Consider the following 8,540-nt stretch of genomic DNA (forward strand, 5'->3'; position numbering starts at 1 on the left):
TAGATTATTTCATTTATTTTTCATTTATATTTATTTCTCTTGTAATCTGAAGCAGTCTCTGGCAATAGGCTTTCCTTCAGGATCAATAATATCATTATCTTGTAATAATCTCTTATTATTTTATTTATTATTTTAGTTAATTTAATTATTTTATTGGATCTTATTATCTACTACTTTTACTCATTTGTGTTCTTTTTAGCATGTTCAGGTGTAGTGGTTGGATGCTGGAGTATAGCAGTGTATTATAGCCTGTCGTTTTGATACAACAAAGACATTTAACAGACTCTCTTATTTTTAAACAGAAGAGCCTGAGCATGTATTAAAGTGCATTAGCTTGAGAAAAATACATGTTTTTTAATGGAAAAAGCTAAGGCACACATTCAGACAATGCTTATTATTAGTGTACAAGAGCCACCATAATTTGTAAATTTGTATAACTTCACACATCTTTTTCCTTTGTTCCCCCTGCTCTTCTATTCTGTTTTACATCTTGTCCTTTGAGTGTGACATTTCTATTTCCCTCTCTTTCTGTTCTCTTTAACATGGGGTTTGAGCTCTTCTCCTTTCTCCCTGATAACCGTAGACTTTTGCGCTCGTCCCTTCTTTCTGAAAAGGTCGTTGTGTTCCTCTCCTTTTTGACGTAGTCTTTGTGTTCTTCTATTTTATTTTTAACACACTCTTTGTGCCCCTTTCGCTCACTTCTCATCAACACAGTCTTTGCCCTCATCTATTTTTGACATGATCATTGTGTTCCTCTTGTCTTTTTTTTTCTTATCTAAACATGGCCTTTCCCTCCTCTTCATTTGCTTTTACGTTCTGCTTCTGTTCTTCTTGTCTAAACGTGAAATCTATGTTCTTTTACTATTTGTGCCTAACTCTTCTTCTTTTCCTTCATCTGAAATAAGTTGTTGTTGTCCTTCTCTTTACATTCTGCTCCTTTTTTATGTGGTCTTTTCTTTTTTTTTTTGTCCTGTGAGGTCTTTTGTTTATTTTCCTCTGTAAAAAGTGATCTTTTTGACATCTTTTCAGCCCTTCTCTTTTTTCTTAAAATATGTCTTTTTTTTTTTTACTCCCCTCCTTTTTTCTCTTTCAAACAATACCTGTTCTTCTTTTCCTCTTTTCATGAAAGCCTTTTTTTTTCCAGGTTCTGGATCCTTGACCATGCTAATTCTCTTTCTACTGCTGATTTCAGGTCTTTAAACACATCCCATAGACATGACACTCCTCCAGTAGTTGACATCATCATTTCAGAGTCGATGTGTTGAATATTAGGACACACACGGTGCTTCATCATGGTTCCGGGAAGTGAAATAAGTCCTTACTGTAAGTGAATACCCCATAGGCTCAATTAGCTCGTTGCCGGGGGACCTCTCCCTGTGTTAATTGGATGAGCGTTGAGGCTGTTGCTGTGAGACTGGGGACATCTCTGCCGCTGTTTTCTCCAAACCGGTAATGACGACCTGGCTGTTTTCTGCTTTCTCTGAATATTTGTCAGTGGTGTGCCTTCATGTTGTGCTCTGTTAACATGGACTTTTCAAATTGGACTCATCTGGGCTGTAGGATGCAGAGAATAATAATGTTTAGATCAGGTGTAGCGATGAAGTACCCATATAAGCAAGGAAACTCAGAGACAAGCTTATTAAGGAGAGGGAATTTATACTGCACTTGAAGGCAATACAGTACAAGCAATCCATTTTCACATGTTAAGAATGCTTTGAGATGTAGCTAAATAGCTGTCACTTTAATAGATCTGCACTAGGTGTAGTAATCAATATAATATCTAAGCATACTTAGATATTAAAACTACAGCTTTTGCTTATCAGAAGCGTGGAATAATCAGCAGCAGAGAAATCTTGGGAAACTTAGTAACATTATTAGTATCAGTATTAGTAATTACATTAGATATAGTAACAGTATTATTATTATTTATTACCAGTTATTCTTCATATGTGACTATAGACAGCAATTCCTGAGCCAACCAGAATGCATGTGGTCATACAGAGTAATTCACAACTAATAATGCAAACAGATTCACCAGTATTGAAATGTTAAAAGAGCTAAACTGTAAATGAATCAAGCTGAAGATGGAAATTCAACTTTTCCTACACTACAGGCATGATATATTGTCAGTTTGAATCCTCCAGTTAGTCGATACAATACCACTGCACTTAGCTTGTGGTCCAGAAAAAGACAAAAAGATACAAATACATGTCTAAATCATTACAAACTGTACACAATATTGCTAATTGTACGTACAAGCAAATGTTTAAAAGTTCTTTAATTCCATTGAAACAATGAAAAACGTTTGCTTCATGGTAATAGGATGTATAGCTTTTTAACATTTTGTATGGACTGTTTACAGATTACAGTTTTAGTAACAGACAAGATATATGAACACATTTTTAGGGGTGAGTTCAAGGTTAAGGGTCATTCCCGAACATCCATCCATTTTCTGTACTACATATCCTACATAGGTACAAAGACTGGAGTCTATACCAGTGGACTCAGGGCATGAGTCGACTCATCACAGTGGACAATTTAGAGATGCCAGTCAGCGTGCATGTTTTTGGCCTGGGGAAATGAACTGGAGGAACACTGAGGAAACCCAGAAGCACAGGGAGAACATGCAAACTCCATGCACACAGGGCAGAGACAGGAATAAAACCCCCAACCCTAGAGGTGCGAGGCAAATGTGCTAACTTTTAAGCCAATGTGCCCTCCTGATGCAATGTTTATGTTTTGCGCATGAAGTATGTTTGTAGGAAAAGCTAATCAGATTGTAACCTTCAAGATTCCGACGCTTGTGGCCAGAAAAGTGTACAAAACACGTTGGATAGATTGTTAGATAGATAGATTGTTTCTCAGCCCAGCAGTGGAAATAAGCTGGTTAAACCCTCAGTAAGTTAGCTGTATCTGCTGTACACTTGTACTAAGAGAGTTTACTGGACTTTAGTTCCAGTGATGGATGAGGTAGAGGAGCACTGATACCCCAACACATAGCAACACATGGGCTACACTCAGAACATATACTGTATATATCTAGAGAGTGACCAATATTATAGAAGCACCTCACAAAATAACAAATAAATAGCCAAAAATAGTCCTCCAGACCAACGTTATCAATTAGTGATTGTGGTTTTTGGATGGAGGATTTGATCCAAACATTCTTATAAGATATCATCATTAAAATATTTCTAGCTTAACAGACTATATACAACATGCAAATGCCTCACTTCTGAGTTTAACGGGTCGCTTCTAGCCTGGAGTATTTACATGTTGTTAGCTCAGAACACAGAGTGTTCAGTCCTAATATAATCACCTCTAATCGAAGTGCTTGTGAGTAAGCATACTTTAATGGTATTTGTACTGCGCAGAAGCTTCATCATGCTGATGTGCTGTGGATTCTGTCCAGCAGAATCATTTGCACCGTAATCAAGAGGCATCGGGGCGATAACAGCGCTCTCATTTACAAGGTCCTGAGATGCATCTGAAAATTTAATCAGGCCACTTATTTTCAGTAATGGAGCTGGAATTGGATTATGCTTTCTGTCTGATCCCGGGTGCCACGAGAAGCCTGACGCACTTCTCCTCGTGCTTTTAGCTCCTCGTTAAGACGCAGGAGCTGATGAGGTTAATTGGATGTTTTAGCTGCGGTGTAATGACTCGGAAGAGCAGGTTTTCTGCTGCAGGCATGCGCCGTACGACTGCGAGCAGCTGCTGTACGTCCTGGCCTCGTGATGTAGCAATTACGATCATGAGCTGAGCTCGTCCTGGTCGCTGATCTCTGAGGGAGGGCAGCTCGATCTGTGGAGGTTAATTACCTGACCTCAGATGACAGGAAGCTACTGTATTACTGAGGCCTGCAGAGCTCAAATATCCAAGAAACCTGCTGTTAACTGCTGTTGTGATCTGTAGTGAACACACATGTGGAACTGGTCAGTCAGAGGCTGTTTATTTAAGCATTTGTTATATATCAGGATTCCCATAAAGCATAACACAGAGGCCATTACTGATGTCTGGAACAAACATCATTATAGTGTGGAATGGGGAAATCAGCATTTAAAGGAATAGTTCAGCCACAAATTGACACAAATTTACACATTATCCCATTACACCTAATGCTTCAACATTAATTCTTGGATATTTATATTGATGACATATTGTATTGGAGCTTTATATGTTGTGTATAATATAGCTAACAAGTTTATCTCAATAAAACCCTTCCTTTAATGCAAGTTGAAGATATTAAAACCCACTGAACACACTCCCCTCAATATGACATCATAACTTCATTAAGTCTTCTCAACCACTAGTCCCTTCCATGTTTACTCAGTGACCTCAAATCAACATGGCAGTGGACAGTGAACAGTCCCTCTTTAATGCTTTTTAAATGGATTTATTAACTCAGGAACTAAACTGACCTATTAGTTTCTCAAGAGCTCTTGGTTGCTGTTGAAGAAATTAAATTTTCAACATTTACATAATTTACTGTCCAGTGTCACCCAAATGAGGATGAGGTTCCGTTCTGAGCCTGGTTCCTCCCAAGGTTTCTTTCTCATATCATCTCAGGGAGTTTTTCTTCGCCACCATCACCTCATTTTTGCTCATTAGGGATACGTTAGGGATAAATAGTAACTTAACTTTAACGCAGGGGTGGTGGTGGCGGCTCAAGTGGTTAAGGCTCTGGGTTGTTGACCGGAAAATCGGGGGTTCAAGTTGCCACTGTTGGGCCCTTGAGCAAGGCCCTTAACCCTCTCTGCTCCAGGGGTGCTGTATCATGGCTGACCCTGTGCTCTGACCCCAACCTCCAAGGTTGGGATATGCAAAGAAAAAGTTTCACTGTGCTGAAATGTATATGTGACAAATAAAGGCTATTTCATTTCAACTTTGTAATTTTTTCTATGTTTCTATACTTCTGTAAAGCTGCTTTGAGACAATGTCCATTGTTAAAAGTGCCATACAAATAAGTTTAATTGAATAAATAGGTGTATTGGCTATGGCTGAATCTATGGAATTCATCATACTAAAACACTGTTTTGAAAAAGTAATCGTCAGCCTTAGAATTATCACTAAATTTGGCTAGCTTGTTTCTAACGCTGCTCTCTATTGTCTAAAGGATAGCTTGTTTCTACGCTAGATGCTATTGTCCTCTCATGTTGTTGTGTTTCAGTTGTGCACATGCTTGAAGTTCACTACAATAGAACAGAATCAATAGCCACTCAGGCCTGTAATTGTAAAAGTGAGGTTAAAGCAAACAAAAGACATGCTTTAACGGAGGCGTCCATGTTTATTTTTCACACTTCGCACATTGAATGTGTCGAGGTGGGAAATGACATTATTACAACTTGCAAATTATCACTTACAAGGTAGCACAAGCGCAGCATAAATACGTGGCAGTCTGCCACACATGGTCAGGTTCTGACTTTTTCTCACTATATACTGTAGTTCTGAAAGCTTGAAATGAATACTGAACTGAAAAATCTTTCTCTTTCTCAATCCCACATAAAGTTCTATCATTTTAAAATCTCCTAAAAGGGAAAATGGTGAAAATCCACATCTGCATTTTTAGAATTCAACTTCAGTTCTACTGCAAGATGCTCCGTGTGCCTGTACATTCATTACCTTATCTGCTTTCAGAAAAAAACGAGTGATACATTTGGAAGAATTATTAATCATCAGCATCAGCCATTCAGTCGCTGTTTCATCACCTGAGCTGACGTCATTCATGACATTCAAGCCTCATTGACATTTCTTTCTTTCTTTCTTTCTTTCATTCTTTCTTTCTTTCTTTCTTTCTTTCTTTCTTTCTTTCTTTCTTTCTTTCTTTCTTTCTGTCTTTCTGTCTTTCTTTCTTTCTTTCTTTCTTTCTCTCTTTCTCTCTCTCTCTCTCTCTCCTTCCTTCCTTCCTTCCTTCCTCTCAACTCTTCCTTCCTTCCTTCCATCCTCTTAACTCTTCCTTCCTTCCTTCCTTCCTCTTAACTCTTCCTTCCTTCCTTCCTTCCTTCCTTCCTTCCTTCCTTCCTTCCTTCCTTCCTTCCTTCCATCCTCTTAACTCTTCCTTCCTTCCTTCCTTTCTTCCTTCCTCTCAACTCTTCCTTCTTTCCTTCCTTCCTTCCTTCCTTCCTTCCTTCCTTCCTTCCATCCTCTTAACTCTTCCTTCCTTCCTTCCTTCCTTCCTTCCTTCCATCCTCTTAACTCTTCCTTCCTTCCTTCCTTCCTTCCTTCCTCTCAACCCTTCCTTCCTTCCTTCCTTCCTCTCAACTCTTCCTTCCTTTCTTTCTTTCTTTCTTTCTTTATTTCTTTCAAATCAGCAAGTGACTGGAAGTTTCCCACAGCTGTTAGAGCCACAGTTGGGCTGGTGAGGAGCAATAGATAAGGGATAGATGTTTTATTGATCTGTGTTTAGTACTCCTAGAGGAAAGCGATCAATTACAGCTATAATGGGAGACAATTCCCAAAACAGAGATAATGTTCATTGCATTGATTATTCCACACCCAACAGTAAGCACATAGCTGGACAGTTCTATAAGAAATGTCTCCACATATGTGTTACATTCCTCTCACATATCTACATCGGACTTCTTTTGTAACGTGACATTGCAGCCGGCAAAAATGTAGCTCCTGAAATCAAGCAAATAAATTAACAAATGAAATACTAATTGGCTTCTTTGTGAGGCTGAGAGCCTTTTCATTCGAGCACAAAGCGTAATTTAGGATGAATACAGCGGTATTGAGGAAGTGACCCGTGCTGTGAAACGCTGTGTTGCTATGGCAGCTCGCACGGCGGCCCTCTCGCTCTTAGCCGTAATGGCGTACGGCGCGCTTTTAATGGAGTTACTTCAGGTAGGAGGTCCGTCCTCCACCTCTGCATTGTGTGAAAGTGTTTGGTGAATGTGTGGATATTCTGCTGCACTCAAAATCTCCCTCTGAATGTACAAACAATACAGCTGTGTGTGGGCAAGAGCTTAGCGGGTCTGTTGTTGTGAGCGTCAAAGTCTCACCTCTGAACTTTACTCAGGTATTTTGAGTAAGTGCAGGATCTCATTCAGCGTTTTGTTAACAGATAAATGAGGGGACATGTGTAGAGATGCTGCAAGGGCATTTGTACCTTCTATTGTTCTACATACTTTATCTATAATGCTTTCAATTTCAGTTTCTGGAATCATTTCAAATATCAGAACAAGAACTTTGACCGTTTATATGAATTTTCTAAGGGGGTGGTGGTAGCTCAAGTGGTGAAGGCTCTGGGTCGTTGACCAGAAGATCAGGGTTTGAGCCCTAGCACCGCTAAGATGTCACTCTTGAGCAAGGCCCCCAACCCACCCTAATCCAGGAGTGCAGTATCATGGCTGACCCTGTGCTCTGACCCCAACCCCCTTGTGAAGAAAAGAATTTCACTGTGCTGTAATGTATATGTGACAAATAACGAGAGAAAAATATAGCTTTCTCCAATCAGATAAACTCACACCATATTTGTTAAGAAATAAAGCACAGCAGGGGCATTTGACTAGAGGTAAATAATCCAAGACTAGGTGATGCAATCACTCTGATGTTCATTATTTTCCTATACCAGCATATCCTAATGTTTTTAACATAAAAAATAAATATATAATTTAAATAAATAAATAAAATAAATAAATTTATGCAATTTGCAATGCTTTTTTTTTCATTAAAGGTGAAACAAGACAGAAACCTTTTTATTGTGAAATGACAAAAACCTAACATCCACTTTTCTTACACTTTCCTATAGTGGAAACAGAAAAAAAAAATGTTTCCTCATGTAAAAGTTTACATTATGAACACTTTGTAAAGCAACTGTTTGAGATTTAAATTATATATATGACTGTATATTCAGATACACAGACAAGACAAAGGTAGAATTACGGTGGCCAAGAAGTGCAAAACAGAATAACCAATCCAGAAACAAATGAACAAATCCAAAAACACAAGGACAATTCAGATAAACCGGAAAAAGGTAGGTATAGCTTGCGAATGGAATTCTTACCGCTGATTGGACGAGACATCTGTCAGTCAAGATATAAAAGAAGTAGGAAACTTTATCTTTTTCTGTGGAGTTCTGCGTTCACTTTAAACCATTTCATTTCGAAAGTGCAACTTTAAATCTTTTAAAGAAAGTAACAAACATGTATATTTATCTTTATAAGAAAGTGGAATGCATTCAACGCTACTTTAAGGAAGGACGTTCATATGCCATGATTTTGGATAACCTGATAGCGTGCCATAGCTTAAAGTCTAAAAACACAACTAAAGAATGCAGGCATGTTTTGAAGATAAAACTATTCCAGATTAAGGAGCATTATAAGAGCAGAGCTGTGTTCATACACACACCAATCCACTTTCTACTGCTGCAGACTGCTGGACTTCCTGTATATCTTGAGTGACAGATGTCTCGTCCAATCAGCTGTAAGAATTCCATTCGCAAACTTTACCTACCTTTTCCAGTTTGTCTGAATTGGCCTTGTGTTTTCAGATTTGTTATTTTGTTTTGCACTTCTTGGTCACCATACAGAACGATAGAG

This window comes from Hemibagrus wyckioides, linkage group LG25, assembly GCF_019097595.1.
Source record: "Hemibagrus wyckioides isolate EC202008001 linkage group LG25, SWU_Hwy_1.0, whole genome shotgun sequence".
In the NCBI taxonomy this organism is placed as follows: Eukaryota; Metazoa; Chordata; class Actinopteri; order Siluriformes; family Bagridae; genus Hemibagrus; species Hemibagrus wyckioides.